We start from the raw sequence: 19991 nt of genomic DNA, 5'->3' as shown, positions 1-19991 counted from the left end.
ACGACATACACTATATTACCAAAAGTATTGGGACGCTGCCTTTACACACACATGTACTTTAATGGCATCCCCGTCTTAGTCAGTAGGGTTCAATATTGAGTTGGCCCACCCTTTGCAGCTATAACAGCTTTAACTCTTCTGGGAAGGCTGTCCACAAGGTTGAAGTGTGTCTATATGAATGTTTGACTATTCTTCCAGAAGCGCATTTGTGAGGTCAAGCACTGATGTGGACCAGAAGGCCTGTCTCGAAGTCTCCTTTTTAATTCACCCCAAAGGTGTTCTATTGGGTTGAGGTCAAGAGTCTGTTCAGGCCAGTCAGGTTCCTCCACCCCAAACTCACTCATCCATGTCTTTATGGACCTTGCTTTGTGTGCTGGTCCACAGTCATGTTGGAACCGGAAGGGGCTATCTCCAAACTATTCCCATAAAGTTGAGAGCATGACATTTTCCAAAATGTCTTGGTATGCTGACACCTTAAGAGTTCCCTACACTGGGACTAAGGGCCCAAACCCAACCCCTGAAACCCCCTCCACCAAATAATTTGGACCAGTGCACAAAGCAAGGTCCATAGAGACATGGATGAGCAAGTTTTGGGTGGAGGAACTTGACTGGCCTGCACAGAGTCCAGACCTCTACTTGATAGTTACATACTTACATAGTTAGTCAGGTTGAAAAAAGACACAAGCCCATCCAGTTCAACCACAAAAAAAATAATATATATATATATATATATATATATATATATATATATATATACTCCTCCCGCCCGCCCTATAGCCGAATGACGGCCTTAGAGCGGGCGGGTTCCTTCGCCTGGCCGTCCCTGGACGGCCTGGTGTTTACTTCCGCAATGCGTGCTGCCGGGGGCGCGCATCGCGGAAGTTTAGTATTCGCCGTGTCTCCCGGAGACAGGCAAATACAGATCGCCGTGAACGGCCAATCAAAGCGGCCGTTCACAGAGCGATTGCAGCTACCAATGGGAGATGATCTCAAATGTAAACATATGAGATCATCTCCCATTGCCGTGTCTCTCCCTCCTCACACAGAGACAGCGTGTGAGGAGAGAGAGGATCTGTGTGTGAAACATTGTTTCAGTGTCAGCCCCAGTGCCAATTTGTCAGCCCCAGTGCCAATTGTCAGCCCCAGTGCCATCTGTCAGCCCCAGTGCCAGTGCCATCTGCCAGTAGTGCCAGTGCCGCCAGTGCCACCTGCCAGTGCCAGCGCCAGTGCCACCTGCCAGCGACAGTGCCATCCGTCAGCCCCAGTGCCGTCAGCCCCAGTGCCGTCAGCGCCAGTGCCGCCAGCGCCAGTGCCGCCAGTGCCAGTGCCACCTGCCAGCGCCAGTGCCAGCGCCAGTGCCACCTGCCAGCGCCAGTGCCACCTGCCAGTGCCATCCGTCAGCCCCAGTGCCGTCAGCTCCAGTGCCACGTGCCAGTGCCACCTGCCAGCGCCAGTGCCACCTGCCAGTGCCACCTGCCAGTGCCATCCTTCAGCCCCAGTGCCATCAGCCCCAGTGCCGCCAGTGCCAGTGCCACCTGCCAGTGCCAGTGCCACCTGCCAGTGCCACCTGCCAGCGCTAGTGCCACCTGCCAGCGCCATCTGCCAGCCGCAGTGCCATCTGCCAGCCCCATTTGCCAGAGCAAATAGCCAGCACCATCTGCCAGTGCCAGCCCCAGTGCCATCTGTCAGTGACATCTGCCAGCGACATCTGTCAGCGACATCTGTCAGCCCCATCTGTCTCCAGTGCCATCTGCCTCCAGTGCTATTTGTCAGTGCCACGTGTCGTCAGTGCCACGTGCCGTCAGTGCCACCTGCCACGTCAGTGTCACCTGTGATCAGCGTTACCTGTCAGTGTCACCTGCCACATCAGTGTCACCTGTCAGTGTCATCTGCCAAATCAGCGTCAGCTGTCAGTGTCATCTGCCAGATCAGCGTCACCTGTCAGTGCCATTTGTGATCAATAAAAATGTCACAAAGATTATATTCAGCTGAGGAGGCATATGATATCCTTGCAGCCGATGAGAGCAACGGGGAGGTTTCCGCTTCGGATTCCTCCTCATATTCAGATTCTGAGTCTGACGTGGACTACGAGCCTGTCCTCAGCAGCGGTACCATGACAGCCTCAGAGGAGGAAGATGATAGTCCGCCCGTCAGACGAAGGCGCACTGGTGAGGAGGCGGTACCATCCACCAGCACCGCAGAGCCATCCACCGGCAACCCAGTGCCATCCACCGGCACCACAGTACCTCGGCAAAGGCCACGTACAAGTGGGGTGTCAACTCGGCCCCAAAGGGTTAGGTCCCATGCCAGCCTTCCCTATTCCCTCCAGAACCCCTTGTGGCTTCCTCCTAACTCAGGAGAAGCCAACGTTCCCCCTTTCACTGCCAATCCAGGAGTCCAGGTGGACACACACAATTTTTCCCTGATGGACTTTTTCCACCTAATTTTTACAGAGGATATGCTTGAATCCATTGTGGTCCAGTCCAACCTATATGCCCAACAATTTATTGAAAGCAACCCAACGTCCTCTTATGCCCGTCCCTACAAGTGGAGAGCCCTAACAGTGGAGGAGTTTAAAAATTTTTTGGGCCTCACATTTTGTATGGGACTAAACAATAAAAATGAAATATGTGCATATTGGTCATCCCGCCCCATCTATCACATGCCCATCTTTTCCTCAATAATGTCCCGGACCAGATATCTAACGATAATGAGATTCCTACACTTTAACGACAATACCCAGTGCCTTCCCCGGAATGACCCAAATTTTGATAAACTTTACAAAATTTGGCCGCTAATAAATAATTTTTCTCAGTTGTTTACCCCAGACCAACACATATGTGTGGATGAGTCCCTGATCAAATTTTCTGGCAGGCTGGGCCTAAAGCAATTTATTCCCTCCAAAAGGGCCCGCTATGGGGTGAAATTGTATAAATTATGTGATCGAGCCACAGCGTATACATATTCCTTCATGGTATACGAAGGGAAGGACACCCAGCTACATCCCCCTAATTGCCCCGAATACATCAGATCGAGTGGAAAAGTTGTTTGGGAACTCATAAACCCACTCCTGGAGAAAGGCTACCATCTGTATGTGGACAATTTCTATACCAGTTTACCCCTGTTCCGCAACCTCCATAGAATGCAAACTCCAGCATGTGGCACCGTAAGAACGAACCGGAAGGGCTTTCCTCAAAGCCTCGTCAACAAAAGGCTAAGAAGAGGCGAAGCGGCGAGTTTACGGAACGAGGAAATTTTGGCTGTGAAGTGGAGGGACAGAAGGGATGTCTACATGCTTTCTTCGATCCACAACAACACTTTTGTTGAGATCACCAGGAGGGATGGCCCAATACAAAAACCCACTTGTATCCATGAGTACAACATGTTCATGGGGGGTGTCGACTTGAACGACCAGATGCTCGAACCCTATCTTGCCACGAGAAGAACATACAAGTGGTATAAAAAAATTTCAATTTATTTCTTTAATTTGGCCATATACAACACATATGTAATTTATCGTAAGTCCACAGAAAGACCCATACCCTTCCTTGGCTACCAGGAGGAAATCACCACTGCCCTTATATACCCCAACGGCCCACCACAAAACATTCGATCCGATGTAATTAGCAGACTCTCTGAATGCCACTTTCCTGATAAAATCCCTCCGAGACCAACAGGCCGAAGACATCAGAAAAAATTTCGGGTGTGCAGCAAACGAGGAGTGAGAAGAGACACCACTTATTACTGTGCCCAATGCCCTTCCCAACCAGGCCTCTGCATAGGTGACTGTTTCCGCCGTTACCATACTTCAGTGAATTATTAGTGAAGTATGGTAACCATAACCCTCACTTCCTGCCATTTACCTTCAAACCCCTTATGCCTCTGCTTGCTCTGTAACTGACCCTGGCTTGTTATTCGACCACGCTTCTGCCTACTGATTCTGTTTATACCTCTGCCTGATCTGGAACTGACCCTGGACTGTTATTCGACCACGCTTCTGCCTACCGATTCTGTACATACCTCTGCCTGATCTGGAACTGACCCTGGACTGTTATTCGACCACGCTTCTGCCTACTGATTCTGTACATACCTCTGCCTGATCTGGAACTGACCCTGGACTGTTTGACCATGCCTTTTGCCTGCCTCTTGGACTGATCTTCTACCCTCTGTGGACTAGTGGGATTCATAACAGGGGTCTCACATATGTGAGGGGCTCCAGAATAGTTTTTTTGGATGAAGAAGACAATTTCCTTTGTTTTCTCATTCCTAGATTAGGGTCTGGAGACTCGGAGGCTTCAAAGAGATTTGGGTGGGAGAAGCCTCTACCCCTATCCCCATTCTGTCCTGAACAAGGCCTTACTTCTGCCTGCTGCCTGTAGGACCTATACCATCATGCCTCTGCCTGTCGCATGAACTGACCACACCACATGGATGGACCATGTTCCTGCCTACTACCAGGACCAATATTTTGGCAATGCTGACGATCTCTGCCTGCACTGACCTTGGACTGTATATGGACGGTATCCCTGCCTGCTGCCAATATTGACTATGGACAGTATACCTGCCTGTTGCCTGGAAAATTGTGTTCACTTTTGCTGACCAAGTCCCTGCCTGCTGCCTGGACCAGTGCTATCATCCTGTGGACAACTGCGCTGCTAAAACCACAGGTAATCTTTTGTTTACTCTTTTCTCAGTAGAATGTATTTTGGGGTGTAATTCTTGGTATGTGCATGCTATGTGTCCCTGGAACACCTGATGGTGTTCCTTGCATGTTGGGCCTCTGTATGTGGCCAAGCTGTGTAAAAGTCTCACATATTTGGTATCGTTATACTCAGGAGGAGTAGTAGAACGTATTTTGGGGTGTCATTTTTGCTATGTACATGCTATGTGTTGGAAATATCTTATAAATGGACAACTTTACGTAAAAAAATGCGTTTTCATTTTTTTTCCACATTTTCCCAAAACTTCTGGAAAAAAAATGAACCATTCAAACGACTCAATAGGCCTCATAGATTATACGTTGGGGTGTTAGCTTTCCAAAATGGGGTCACTTTGTGGGCATTTCCATTGTCCTGGTGCTCCAGGGCCTTCAAAAATGTAATAGGTGGTTGAGAAATGAGATGTGTAATTTATGCCCCTAGAACGCCTAATGGTGCTATTTCAATATTGGGCCTCTGTATGTGGCCAGGCTGTGAAAAAAGTCTCACACTTTTGGTATCGTTATACTCAGGAGGAGTAGTAGAACGTATTTTGGGGTGTCATTTTTGCTATGTACATGCTATGTGTTGGAAATATCTTATAAATGGACAACTTTGCGTAAAAAAAATGGGTTTTCATTTTTTTTCCACATTTTCCCAAAACTTCTGGGAAAAAAATGAACCATTCAAACGACTCAATATGCCTCATAAATTATACGTTGGGGTGTTAGCTTTCCAAAATGGGGTCACTTTGTGGGCATTTCCATTGTCCTGGTGCTCCAGGGCCTTCAAAACTGTAATAGGTGGTTGAGAAATAAGATGTGTAATTTATGCTCCTAGAACGCCTGATGGTGCTATTTCAATATTGGGCCTCTGTATGTGGCCAGGCTGTGTAAAAGTCTCACACATTTGGTATCGTTATACTCAGGAGGAGTAGCAGAACGTATTTTGGGGTGTCATTTGTGGTATACACATGCCATGTGAGAGAAATAACCTATTACATTGAAAATTTTGTGAGAAAAAAATAAATAAAAAAAAATCTTCATTTTGCAAAGAATTGTGGAAAAAAGATGACAACATCAAAAACCTCACCATGCATCTTAGTAAATACCTTGGAATGTCTACTTTCAAAAAAGGGGTCATTTGGGGGGTATTTGTACTTTCCTGACTTGTTCGGGTCGCAAGAAATGAGATAGGCCACCAGTACATCAGGTGTGATCAATTTTTTATGATTCGCACCACAGCTTGTAGACTCTCTAACTTTCACAAAGACCAAATAATATCCACTAATTTGGGTTATTTTTACCAAAGATATGTAGCAGTATAAATTGTGGCCAAAATGTATGAAAAAAAAAATTATAATTTGCCAAATTTTATCACAGAAACAAAGAAATATGCGTTTTTTTTCAAAATTTTCGGTCTTTTTTCATTTATAGCGCAAAAAATAAAAACCCCAGAGGTGATCAAATACCACCAAAAGAAAGCTCTATTTGTGGGAAAAAAGGACACAAAATTCATTTGGGTACAGTGTTGCATGACTGAGTAATTGTCATTCAAAGTGTGAGAGCACCAAAAGCTGAAAATTGGTCTGGTCAGGAAGGGTGTTTAAGTGCCCAGTAAGCAAGTGGATATATATATATATATATCATACCAGCCCATATACCCAATTCTATACCCACAGTTGATCCAGAGGAAGGCAAAAATCCCCAGCAGAGCATGATCCAATTCGCTAAAGCAGGGGAAAAAAATCCTTCCTGATCCCCCGAGAGGCAATCGGATTTTCCCCGGATCAATGTCATTACCCAGTTATATTTTGTACACTTAGGAAATAATCCAGGCCTTTCTTAAAGCAATCCACTGAGCTGGCCATAACCACCTCTGCAGGGAGTCTATTCCACATTTTCACAGCTCTTACTGTGAAGAAACCTTTCCGTATTTGGAGATGAAATCTCTTTTCCTCTACACGTAAAGAGTGCCTCCTTATCCTCCTTGTTGACTGTAAAGTGAATAACTCAACACCAAGTTCACTATATGGACCCCTTATATATTTGTACATGTTGATCATATCCCCCCCTAATCTCCTCTTATCAAGAGTGAATAAATTCAGTTCCTCTAATCTTTCCTCATAGCTGAGCTTCTCCATGCCTCTTATCAGTTTGGTTGCCCTTCTCTGCACTTTCTCCAGTTCCCCGATATCCTTTTTGAGAACTGGTGCCCAAAACTGAACTGCATATTCAAGATGAGGTCTTACTAATGATTTGAACAGGGGAAAAATGATATCTCTCCCTCTGGAGTCCATACCTCTCTTAATACAGGAAAGGGCTTTACTCGCTTTGGAAACCGCAGCTTGGCATTGCATGCTATTATTGAGCTTATGATCTACCAAAACCCCCAGATCCTTCTCCACTATGGATTCCCCAGTTGTACTCCCCCTAGCATGTATGATGCATGCATATTCTTAGCCCCCAAGTGCATAACTTTACATTTATCAACATTAAACCTCATCTGCCACATGGTCGCCCAATTAGACAGAGCATTGAGGTCGGCTTGTAAATTGGAGACATCCTGTAAGGAGGTTATTCCACTGCATATCTTGGTGTCATCTGCAAAGACAGAAATGTTACACTTGATCCCAGACCCAATATCATTTATAAAGATTTTAAAAAGTAAGGGTCCCAGCACTGAACCTTGTGGTACACCACTGATAACCTTAGACCATTCAGAGTAAGAACCATTAACCACTACTCTCTGAATTCTGTCTTTTAGCCAGTTTTCTATCCATTTACAAATCGATATTTTCAAACCTGTAGACTTTACCTTACACATGAGCTGTGTGTGCGGAACTGTATCGAACGCTTTTGCAAAATCCAAGTATATCACATCCACCGCCACCCCTCTGTCCAAGGTTTTACTTACCACCTCATAAAAAGAAATCAGGTTTGTCTGACAACTTCTGTCTTTCATGAATCCATGCTGTCTGTTGCTTAAAATATTTTTTCCCTGCAAGAACTCATCTATGTGGTCTTTTATTAATCCCTCTAGTATCTTTCCAACTGTAGAAGTTAAACTAACGGGTCTATAGTTACTTGGTAAAGACTCTGTTCCCTTTTTAAATATAGGCACCACATTGGCCCTGCGCAATCCAGTGGTACTATTCCTGTCATTAATGAGTCCCTAAAAATTAGATACAATGGCTTTGAAATTACAGAGCTCAATTCTTTTAGGATACATGGGTGGATGCCATCAGGTCCAGGTGCTTTATCCACCTTTATTCTGTCCAAATATTTCTGGACCATATCACTTTTGAGCCATTGTGGATTTGGGGCTGCGTCACTACCACCCCCATTATAGACATGAGCTCCCCCATGCTCCTTTGTATACACAGAGCTGAAGAAAGTATTTAATAAGTTAGCCTTCTCTTTGGCCCCAGTCACCCATTCCAGATTATTTTGCAAAGGGCCTACATGCTAAGACTTAACCTTTTTACTATTAATATATTTGAAGAATTTTTGGGGGTTTGTCCTACTATCTTTTGCAATCTGTCTTTCATTTTGAATTTTTGAATCCTTGATTTCCTTTTTACATATTCTGTTATATTCCTTGTAACATTTAAATGACACTAGCGTTCCTTCATTTTTATATTTTTTAAAAGCTTTTTTTTATAGTTTATAGCTTTTTTAACTTTGGCCGTGATCCACATCGGTTTTATTTTTAGCCTTTTAAACTTATTGCCCATGGGAATATACTTTGCCGTGAGATCACAAACAGTCTTTTTGAAGAATTCCCATTTCTGTTCTGTACCCATTGATGCCAATATTCTCTCCCAGTCTAAGTCCTGGAGAGCAGCCCTCATCCTTGGAAAATGTGCTCTCTTGAAATGAAGTGTTTTTATCTTTCCCGTATGTGATTTTTGCTTACAGCTAACATCAAATGAAATCATGTTATGGTCACTGCTACCTAGATGTTCCTTTATCTGAACATTAGTAATACGTTCTGCATGGTATGAGATTACCAGGTCCAACAGAGCATCATTCCTAGTTGGGGCCTCAATAAACTGGACCATAAAATTGTCCTGTAATAGGTTTATAAATTTTTGCCCTTTAACTGTCCCAGCAGTGCCAATTTCTGGGTAGTTAAAATCCCCCATTATTATCACTGTCCCAGCCCTTGCAGCCCTTTCTATCTGTGCAAGGAGCTGAGTCTGCACCTCCTAATTAACATTGGATGGTCTATAACAAACTCCAATGATTAACTTTGAACTATGCACATCTGTATGCAGTTCTACCCATAATGCTTCGGACTCATCACACTCTCCGTCCACCAGGTCCTCTATCTCACTCGCTTTAAGATCACTTCTCACATACAGACAGACCCCTCCACCTTTCCTTTTTACTCTGTCTTTCCTGAAAGAGTGCATAGCCAGGAATATTAATAGCCCAGTCATGTGAGGAATAAAGCCAAGTTTCAGCAATACCGATTACATCATAGCTCTCCTGATGCACCAGAGCTTCCAACTCGCCTATTTTGCTTGGCAGACTTCTGGCATTGGTGAACAAACATTTTAATGTATTAATATATTTTGACCGGTCATATACTATCCTCTTGGGTGTTCCAAGATTACAACTAGGACTTGCTACTATATTTACCTTGGGTTTATGTGCTTTGGTTACCCTACCACTAATGCCCCTAATATTACCCTCTGGAATATGCTCCACGCTGACTATCTCCCCCCCCCCAAACTTTCCTCAGAATTCTCTCCCACCAACTAGAAAACAAGAGCAGATGAGCAGCCTAAACTCACATCATGTCTGTGCAGCTGCCGGTCTCTGGAGGAGCTTCCCCCTGTGTGGATGCCCCACCCCATCCCTCCTCTGCTCTCACAGAGATCAATGTGTGGAGCAGGGAGTGGTCTGAACGGCTGCACAGAGAGGAGCACTGTTACTTGTAAATACAGAAGCAGCGTTCCCCTCCCAGAGGACAGCAGCGAGTAGCCAGCGTGACTAGCACCGGATGTGACGGAACTCCAGTCCCCGGCGGGCGGCGGGCAGCAGCACGGGCTCAGGGCCCCCCAACAATGACAGGGCTCAGGGCAGCTCCCCCTTTTGCCCTGCGTTAAAGAGGGTCCTGATGCCAACATGTACTGTGACATACTGAAGCAGAGCATGAACCCCTCCCTTCAGAGAGTGGGCCACAGGGGCAGTATTCCAACATGATAACGACCCCAAACACACCTCCAAGACAATCACTTCCTTGCTAAAGAAGCTGAGGGTAAAGGTGATGGACTGGTCAAGCATGTCTCCAAACCTAAACCCTATTGAGCATCTGAGGAGCGCAAGGTTTCTAACATCCACCAGCTCCGTGATGTTGTCATGGAGGAGTGGAAGAGGACTTCGGTGGCAACCTGTGAAGCTCTGGTGAGCTCTATGTCCAACAGGGTTAAAGCAGTGCTGGAAAATAATGGTGGCCACACAAAATATTGACACTTTGGGCCCAATTTGGACATTTTTACTTAGGGGTGTACTCACTTTTTGTTGCTGGCGGTTTAGACATTAATGGCTGTGTGTTGAGTTATTTTGAGGGGACAGCAAATTTACACTGTTATACAAACTGTACACTCACTAAATTAATGTCTAAACCGCTGGCAACAAAAGAGAGTACACCCCTAAGTGAAAATGTCCAAACTGGGCCCAAAGTGTCAATATTTTGTGTGGCCACTATTAGTTTCCAGCACTGCCTTAACCCTCTTGGGCATAGAGTTCACCAGAGCTTCACAGATTGCCACTGGAGTTCACTTCCACTCCTCCATGACAACATCACAGAGCTGGTGGATGTTAGAAACCTTGCGCTCCTCAGATGCTCAATAGGTTTTAGGTCTGGAGACATGCTTGACCAGTCCATCACCTTTACCCTCAGCTTCTTTAGCAAGGCACTGGTCATCATGGATGTGTGTTTGGAGTCGTTATGTTGGAATACTGCCAATCTCTGAAGGGAAGGGATCATGCTCTGTTTCAACAAATGTCACAGTACATGTTGGCATTCATGGTTCCCTCAATGAACTCCCCAGTGCCAGCAGAACTCATGCAGCCCCAGACCATGACACTCCCACCACCATGCTTAACTGTAGGCAAGACACACTTGTCTTTGTACTCCTCACCTGGTTGCTGCCACACAGGCTTGGTTGAACTAAATAAGTTTATCTTGGTCTCATCAGACCACAGGACATGGTTAGAGTAATCCAGGTCTTTAGTCTGCTTGTCTTCAGCAAACTGTTTGTGGGCTTTCTTGTGCATCATCTTGAAAAGAGGCTTCCTTCCTGGACAACAGCCATGCAGATGCAGACCAATTTGATGCAGTGTGCAGAAAATGGTCTGAGCACTGACAGACTGACCCTCCATCCCTTCAACTCCTGCAGCAATGCTGGCAGCACTCATATGTCTATTTGCCAAAGACAACCTCTGGATATGACGCTGAGCATGTGCACTCAACTTCTTTGGTCGACCATGGCAAGGCTTGTTCTGAGTGGAACCTGTCCCGTTAAACCACTGTATGTTTTTGGTCACCATGCTGCAGCTCAGTTTCAGGGTCTTAGCAATCTTCTTATAGCCTAGGCCATCTTTATGTGGAACAACAATAATTTTTTCAGATCCTCAGAGAGTTCTCTGCCATGAGGTGCCATGTTGAACTTCCAGTGACCAGTATGGGAGACTGAGAGCGATAACACCAAATTTAACATACCTGCTTCCCATTCACACCTGAGACATTGTAACACTAACGAGTCACATGACATTGGGGAGTGAAAATGGCTAATTGAACCCAATTTGGACATTTTCACTTAGGGGTGTACTCACTTTTGTTGCCAGCAGTTTAGACATTAACGGCTGTTGAATTATGCAAGCTGCAGTGGCTACCCCCCTGACACCTCGTCCGCCCTCCCTATTCATGTGCCCAGCCCCTTTCAGGACCCCAGGCACATGAAATATTATGGTGGGGATAGGCGGGGGTGTGTATTTTGAAGCATGTGCTTAGAGCCAGAGGCTCTAATAGGCTTCAAAATAGGGTGGTCAATCCCACCCTGTTGTGTGGCATAGCGAATAAATTTTCGATATTTGCACACTAACATTCCTCCCTGCCATTCAGCAGGCAGGTCAGTGAGACCTGTCTCCCGATTGGCCAAAGCATTAGGCGATCCTATTGGATGCCTAACGCTTTGGCAGAAGAGGAGACACGGCAGAGGAAGCCTGAGGACACAGGAGCCGCAGCTGCCGCTTCCTGCCACTACAGAAGAGGAGGAGGAAGCCCCGTCACTCCAGGAGAGGAGCAAAGCCCCGCCACAAGAGCAGTAAGTGCCGCCGGACCGGCCGAGGGGGGGGGGGGGGTTTGTGAAGTGACAGCCGAGCCGGGGGACACGCCTGGCTGCATTTGATGGGCACAAGTGGCTGCATTTGATGGCCACAAGTGGCTGCATATACTGGGCACAAGTGGCTGTATTTGATGGGCACAAATAGCTGCATATGATGGGTACAAGTGGCTGCATTTGACTGGCACAAGTGGCTGCATATGATGGGCACAAGTGGCTGCATTTGATGGGCACAAGTTGCTGCATATACTGGGCACAAGTAGCTGCATATGATGGGCACAAGTGGCTGCATATGATGGACACAAGTGGCTGCATTTGGCAGGCACAAATTGCTTCATATGATGGGCACAAGTGGCTGCATTTTATTGGCACAAGTGGCTGCATATGATGGGCACAAATGGCTGCATTTGATGGGCACAAGTGGCTGCATTTGATGGGCACAAGTGGCTGCATATACTGATCTATTGCTCTATTGAAGGAAGGCATCCAGTAGTAGAGAGGATCATGCTTGGCAAGAATCATTGTAGACAAAGGAGAGTTTATCAAGGTGAGCTCGGTCATGAGAAGAGAGCTGCGCCATAATAAAAGGGTCCCATCTGTCGTGGAAGCGTTGTGAGGCTTTCTGGTGGTCCAGATTGGCGTTGATTTTGTCCCAAAAAAGGAGTTGCAGGAGATCTCTTTCAACCTGGGAGATGGAGGGTATGGATGTAGAGGTCCAGTTGGCCAGTATGGCCCTTCTTGCTAGCAGGAGACAGATCAAGGACCAGTCTTTCCCCGGTGGGCTGGGAGTGGTGGACCAAGGGAGCAGTGTGGGGTCCCAGTGCCCAAAGATAAGGAGGAGCGGGTTCTTGGGGAGCTTTAATAATGTAATCCGGAATATAAATGCCAGAACTTGATCCCAAAAAGCAGCAATATAGGTGCAAGTCCAGTATCGGTGCGCGAGAGAGGGCTTGGGTTGCTGGCACAGTGGGCACAGTGAGAGCGAGGTCGAGGCTGAAGATTGTTTAGAAGTTGGAAGAAAAGGAATATGGGCGCGGTGAGTGATTTTCAGCTGGGTTTCCCTCCAAGATTCATTAGGAACCAGGTTGTATACAGAATTGAGGCCTTGCAGGATCTTGTCCACTATGTCCTCTTCTGGAAAGTCTTTTGCCCAATTTAACACCGAGGATGAAGCTAGAGAGGGGGTTGTTTTCAATAGTAGAGGTTTGTAAATGTCGGAAATTTTGCAGGTGTCATTTTGTATGAGTGTTTCAAGGAACGATGACGCGAATCTTGTGGATTTGTTTCTGCAGGTTTTTTGAAGGAAGCTAACACATTGACCATAATGGAAAGCAGAAGCATCCGGGAGAGAGAATTTTGCGGCTAGGGATCTGAATGATGCTACCCGACCGGATTCAGGATCACACAGGGAGAAAAAAGCAACGAGGCCCTTTTGGCGCCACTCGTCATAGGGCTGGCGTTCCAGACCCGGAGAACAACTCGGGTTTCCTTGTATCGGGAGGAATTTGGAAATAAATGGAGAGAGACGGAGACTTTTCCTTACCTCCCTCCAGGCAATGGCGGTGTCTCTCAGCAAGAGATTATGTTGGTGCGGAGTTGGTAGAGATTTCCATTTGCAGTGAAGAAGGGCAGTGAGGGAATAGGGATGGACCATTGCTGTCTCCAGCTGATAGTTGGAACATTGGGATTTTTGGGTAATCCAGTCCAGGCCTACCCGCAAAAGACAGGCTAGATTATACAATCTAAGGTTTGGAAGACTAATACCACCTTCGGTCCTGGGAAGATGACGTTTTGAAAAAGCGATACGTGGTCTTTTGTTTCGCCAAAGAAATTTTGATATTGCAGAATTCAAAATTTGGATATCCTTGTGTCTGATAAGTAAAGGTATCGTTTGGAGAGGGTATAGCAGACGTGCGAAACTGACCATTTTTACCAAGTGACATCTTCCCAGGAGCGAGAGGGGCAGATCCATCCAGTTTTCCAGTTCCAGAGTGATCTTGGCAAAGAGGGTAGGGTAGTTCAGATGGTAGAGAGAGGAAGAGAGTTTCCCTATCTTGATACCTAGGTAGGTGATATGTGACTTTGCTATCGAGAAGATGGAATTTTGAGTCCAGGCCGGAGGTGGGAGGGGACCGAGGGGCAATATCTCGCTTTTGGAATAGTTTATGCGTAAACCGGAACATTTTCTGAATAGATCAAATGTGCTTTTTATTGTGGGCATGACTGCGGAAGGATTGGCGGAGAAGATGAGGATGTCGTCTGCAAAAAGAGACGTCTTCAATTGTTGCTCCCCTATGTTAATGCCGTGGATTGGGGCCACTGTTAGCAAATATCTAGAAAGTGGTTCCAGGGCCAAATTAAAGAGGAGAGGGGATAGAGGGCAGCCTTGTCTCGTGCCCTTATGTAGGCGAAATTCATTTGAAAGCAGGCCAGCTGCAACCAATCTGGCTGCCGGAGAGGTGTACATAGATTGTATGAGATGCAGAAAGGGGCCAGTGAATCCCATTTTGTTCAGAACCATAGACAGCCATTCGATACTAACGTTGTCAAAAGACTTTTCGGCATCAAGAGTAATAATGGCAAAGTCCCCATTCGGGTTACATCTGGCTTGTTCTAGTGCCATCATCACTTTTCTGATGTTGATTGTTGCCTTTCTGCCCTTCACAAAGCCTGACTGGGCAGGGTGAATCAGAGAAGGGATGATGTCAGCTAGTCTCGTGGTTACTATTTTGGAAAGGATCTTGACATCGAGATTCAGGAGTGAGATGGGCCTATATGAGCCCGGTTCTGTAGGCTCCTTCCCCTTTTTTTCCAGTAGTTTTACTATTGCCTGGTTGCCCGTGGGTAGGTAGGGGCCACCCAACCATATGTGTTGGTATACCTTTTCAAGTGTGGGTGCTAGGAGCGAGTTTAGGGATTTATAGAATTCGCCCGTTAGTCCATCTGGGCCAGACGCTTTCGAGGAGGCTAGAGTCCGGATCGTGCTGGTTATTTCTGCGAGAGATATGGGGGCATTAAGAGAGTCCAGTTGCGAGGGGGATATTTGGGTCAGAGTCACTCTGTCTATGAATTTGTGTGCCGTGTGCTCGTCGATAGGGTCGGCTGCGTATAACGCCGTATAATAACGCAGCATGGCCGAATTAATGCCTTTTTGCGACGTCGTGATGGAGCCATCCGGCTCCCGGATAGCAGGGATAATAGTTGGGCGGTAGGGACCCTTACATAGTCTTGCTAGCAGTTTACCGGCCTTATTCCCAAATTTGTGGAGAGTGGCATCAAAGTGAGCTCTTTTAATTGATTCCAGGGTGTCGGCCCAAGTGTCAAACGACTGTTTGGCTATTCGCCAAGCAGTCCGGTTCTCAGGTGTATCGTGGGTATAGAGTGTTCGTTGAGCCTGATGAAGTCTGGAACTGGCTGTGTTGTAGTTAAGGTGCACATTTTTTTTGAAGGAGGATGCATAAGAAATGATGTGTCCCCGAAGGAAAGCTTTCCCTGCATCCCATAACAGATTGGGGTTATCCGCATGGTCCGCATTCGTTTGTGTGTATAGTCGCCATTCTTTTGTAATGTAAGTGTGGAAATCCGCGTTGTGTTGGAGGAAGGAGGGGAAGCGCCACAGTTTGGGATTTGGATGGATATCAGGAGTCTCTAGAGACACAGAGATAGGGGCATGATCGGAGATAGCAATATTAATGAATCTCCGCGTCCGGGATTAAAGGGAGTAAATCATGTGAGCTGAATATGTAATCGATCCTGGTGAAAACGTTGTGTGGATGTGAGTAAAAGGAGAATTCCCTATCAGTCGGGTGGTGTAAGCGCCATAAGTCAAGGAGATGAAGGGATTCCATTGTGGCCGCTAGCAACGTGGCATTGGTTAGAGTCGAGGAAGAGTCAAGTCGTCGTTTCGGAGATTTGTCATCTAGCGGGTGGATCACGGAGTTAAAGTCCCCCCCTACGACTTGGGGAAGTAAAGGGTAGCACAGGAGCCAAGTGGTTAGCGTGTTGAAGAACTGTTTCGTGGGACTGTTAGGGGCATAAATGTTGGATATCACTATTTCTTTTGTCCCTATGAGGACACGAATAGAGAGCAATCTGCCCTGCGTATCCGTGTCCGTAGATAAGATGGTGCATAGGAGGTGTTTATGAATGAGGATAAGGACTCCTGCTTTACGGCCTATGGCTTCTGAGCCAGCCACCGTTCCCACCCAGAGTTTCTTCATCCGAACGAAGTCGGGTGAAGAAAGGTGTGTCTCCTGAAGTAAAGCTATATCTGCCTTGAGCCGTTTGAGATGTCGAAGAACCTTCATTCTCTTAGAGGGGGAACAAAGGCCCTTCACATTCCAGGAGATTATTCGCAGCATGGTGAGATTAGGACGGGGGTATGATGTACAAGTAGTAAAGCCATTAGGATGTGGGCAGTTGGGCGCAATAAGTAGTAGTAGTAGTCTACACTGGAGCATGTTTGTAAGGCCCTAAGAAGGGGGATGATGGACAAGTGTGTACTATTAGTAGGTGTAGTAGGGAGAAGGAGAGGAGAAGAGGGGGAGGAATAGATCTGGAGCAGTAACCAAAAATAGGGTAAGCAGAGGTAAACATAATTACTAACCAACTTCGCTTTTTTCCGCATGGGGATCACCGTGAAGACCAGTTCCCATAACCAGCCCTGTATCAAGTCAAGGGCTTCCGCCCCTCGGAGATGGGATATAAAGTAACAGCAGGGCAGGCGGGAGAACAGTGCATGTAGGCAGGTCTGCACAAAGATACCCAGGGGGAAGAGGGCATGAGCGTATGCATGAAAAGATACATTCATCTCAAGGTCATTGAACATAAAGTACCGTGTTAAGCAATATAACTATATAGCTACGAATCACTGAAGAAGAGCGAAAATATAAATAAAATAGAACATAACGAATAGATCAACAGAAAGTCAAGATCGGTATGTAGGCAAACGGAGCCTCATACCCGATTAAGTAGTAACGGATATTACCTGAGAGGTGTGGACAGTCCAGGAGGGAGAGTCCAAAGTCAGAGCACCTTACCCAGGTAGGGAGGATGGCCAAACATGGCCGTAAAGAAGAAACACTTGTGTGTGAAAGCAACGGAACCAACTTTGCCCCTCAGTGTATGGTCAAGCCATGTTGAGTTGGACCCGAGGCCCTGAAGCGCTTGGGAGAGTCTTTCCGCGGACTCCTTTGATCCAGGGCTCGGTTGATTGGTAGGGCCTTGGGTGTGGGGCTGAGGTGGGAGCCCGAGCGTGAAGTTTTCAAGTAGGATGACGCCTCATCAGGGTCTTGAAAGGACAGTTGTTCACCGGATGGCGTTTTGATCCGCAGAGTAGCCGGGAATGCCAGTGTGAACTTGATTTGCCGCTGGTGAAGTTCTGCGCAGATATGCTGGAAAGCCTTGCGTTTCTTGGAGACGTCCACCGAGTAGTCGGCAAAGATCAGAATTCGGACTCCGTCTATCTGCAGGGATCTGGATTGCCAGTATTGTTGCAGTATGGCGGCTTTGTCCGAATAGTTGAGATACTTGGCTATGATCGGGCGCGGCGATTTGCTTGAGTTGAAGGCTCCCACGCGGTGTGCACGCTCCACGGTGCATGGGCCTCCCAAACCCAGAGCTTCAGGGATGCGACGGGCACATAATTCTGTTAAAGCAGATTGGTGAAGCGATTCAGGTAGAGCTACAAATCGCAGGTTGCTCCTCCTGGACCTATTTTCGAGGTCGTCGAGTTTTTCCAGTATATATTTGTTAGTTCTGTCCTGGGCATGTTCCAGAGATTGCGTCTGGTAAAGTTCCTCCTCAATGGTTGATATGCGGTGTTCTGCTTCATTCAGTCTAGATTCATGTTCCCCCAGCTGGGCTTGAACCTTCTGCATGCCTGAGCTGACAGCTTTCTCCACTGATGCAGCAATCATAGGGGAGAGGAGAGCAGCTACAGCCTGTGCCAGGAGTTCTGTGTGATGATCCTCTGGTAGTGAAGGTATGTGAGGCTGCTGCATAAATGGGGCCGTTTCAGGGCTGGATGGAGGAGGGGGGGCCTGGAGCTGTGGAGGCAGTGTGTCTCTCAGGGTAGGCTGATGTGTGGGCCGCTCTCCTACCTCCATCGCTGGCGCCATCTCCTCAGGCTGGGCCGCACAAGCCGGATCCATGTAGGCCAAAGCCGGGGCCTCAGTTTGCGGCGGGGCCGGCCGCGCGGCGGCGGCCGTGTACGATCGCGGCCCGGTTTTCTCGACAAACCGGTCCATCTCGTGGCCGGGGTCGTGGGGAAGGCTGCTGAGGTGTTTGGAGCGGAAAACGCAGAGTTTATAGGCCGATGTGGAGGGCGGTTTGCGGGAGCTGTGAGGGGAGACAGCTACTCTATGCGGCGCCGGAACCGGAAGTATCAACTTCCCCTTTAGGGTGAAGAACCGCTTTAATCAGACTGCTTATCGCTATTATGCCACATTATAATATTTAGAATTCCACAGGTCCTATTAGTAAGGTTGTACTGTATCTAATTGTTATGAATAAAGATATACCTCTGCTCATATCAATAACTATTACTGTTGCTGTGCAGCACTATTTACAGCTGAATGTCTCTGCATGGGCTAGTCAGAGCCCAGACTTAAACCCGATTGAAAATCTGTGGCATGACTTGAAGACTGCAGTCCACAAACGGTCACCATCAAATTTAACTGAACTTGAGCAGTTTTGCAAAGAAGAGTGAGCAAATATTGTAAAGTCTAGATGTGCAAAGTTAGTAGAGACATATCCCATTCCCAACAGACTAAAGGCTGTAATTAAAGCAAGGTGGTTCAGCAAAATACTGACACAAGGGGTGATCCCTTTTTCAACTCATTTATTCTGTTTTTGAATTCTTTTACATTTTTTCTGAAATGTTGGTGTTGTATCTTTCACTTGGATGTTATAAGTTGCACTGTAAATACAGCTGGGAAAAAACAAAAGCTGTATCTGTCTTCATTTCAGGCTGCAAAGAATTTTTTTTTTTAAATTATTTTAAAGGGGGTGATTATTTTCTCAGCCCACTGTATCATACAAAGTAAAGCTGAATTGCTTTCCATTACCTTGAATCAAGTTTTTCACCTGTGTGTTTGTCTAGGCCCAAGCTATTTTTTGCATAGTGAATCCTGCAAGTCTTATTTCTGTAATGCAGTACCCTAGTACACAATCTAGATCCAGATTGGTGAAGTGCCAATTAACCTACCGGTAATTGGTATGCAATGGTCATACAAACTCCATGCAGTGTGTCTTTTAAGTATGTCACTGATACTTAGAAGAAGTGTCAGTGACACACTCAGTGGATTGTGGTAATTGTGTCAGAAAGCCAGCTGGCATTTGTCGTGGAAGCACCACATTTACCAAGGTCTATGGTCTGATTGGAGTGCACCTACCCCCTTCTTATAATCCTTGTAAAATTCAAACCCGGAGCGTCAAGGTAAAAGAATGCATGTGATGCCAATGCAGTAATAGTGCAAGCACACTTCAATGGCAGCACAGCCGTAAGTGATTAGCACTTCCTCCTAGCAGCGCTAGGATCGTTGGTTCAAATCCCAGCCATGGTACCACTTTCCTGGAGTTTGCATGTTCTCCATGTGCTTGTGCAGGTTTCCTCCAAAGACATGCTGGTAGGTTAATTGGCTCCTGTCTAAACTGGCGCTAGGATGTGTATGTATGAATGTGAGTGTGGACTTTAGATTGTAAGCTCCTAGATGGCAGGGATTGATGTGAATGTTCTATATATATGTAAAATGTTGGCACTTTAGAAGTACTTGTAATAAATTAAATATGTTTATTTTGAAAAAGCTCAAAATATACTGGACCCTTACTACTCCTGACATCATAAACTTTAACAACGAAGTTCAAAAATCAAATAAGTGTGTTTGAGAAAACATAAGCAGCTGGTTACGTTGTTTTTGTTTTCGGCTACAAGCCTA

Source organism: Lithobates pipiens, unplaced genomic scaffold (genome assembly GCF_037356315.1).
Source record: "Lithobates pipiens isolate NorthernLeopardFrog02 unplaced genomic scaffold, aLitPip1_a1.2 Scaffold_8, whole genome shotgun sequence".
NCBI lineage: Eukaryota > Metazoa > Chordata > Amphibia > Anura > Ranidae > Lithobates > Lithobates pipiens.
The sequence above is the reverse complement of the archived record's forward strand: the minus strand, read 5'-3'. Positions refer to the sequence as shown.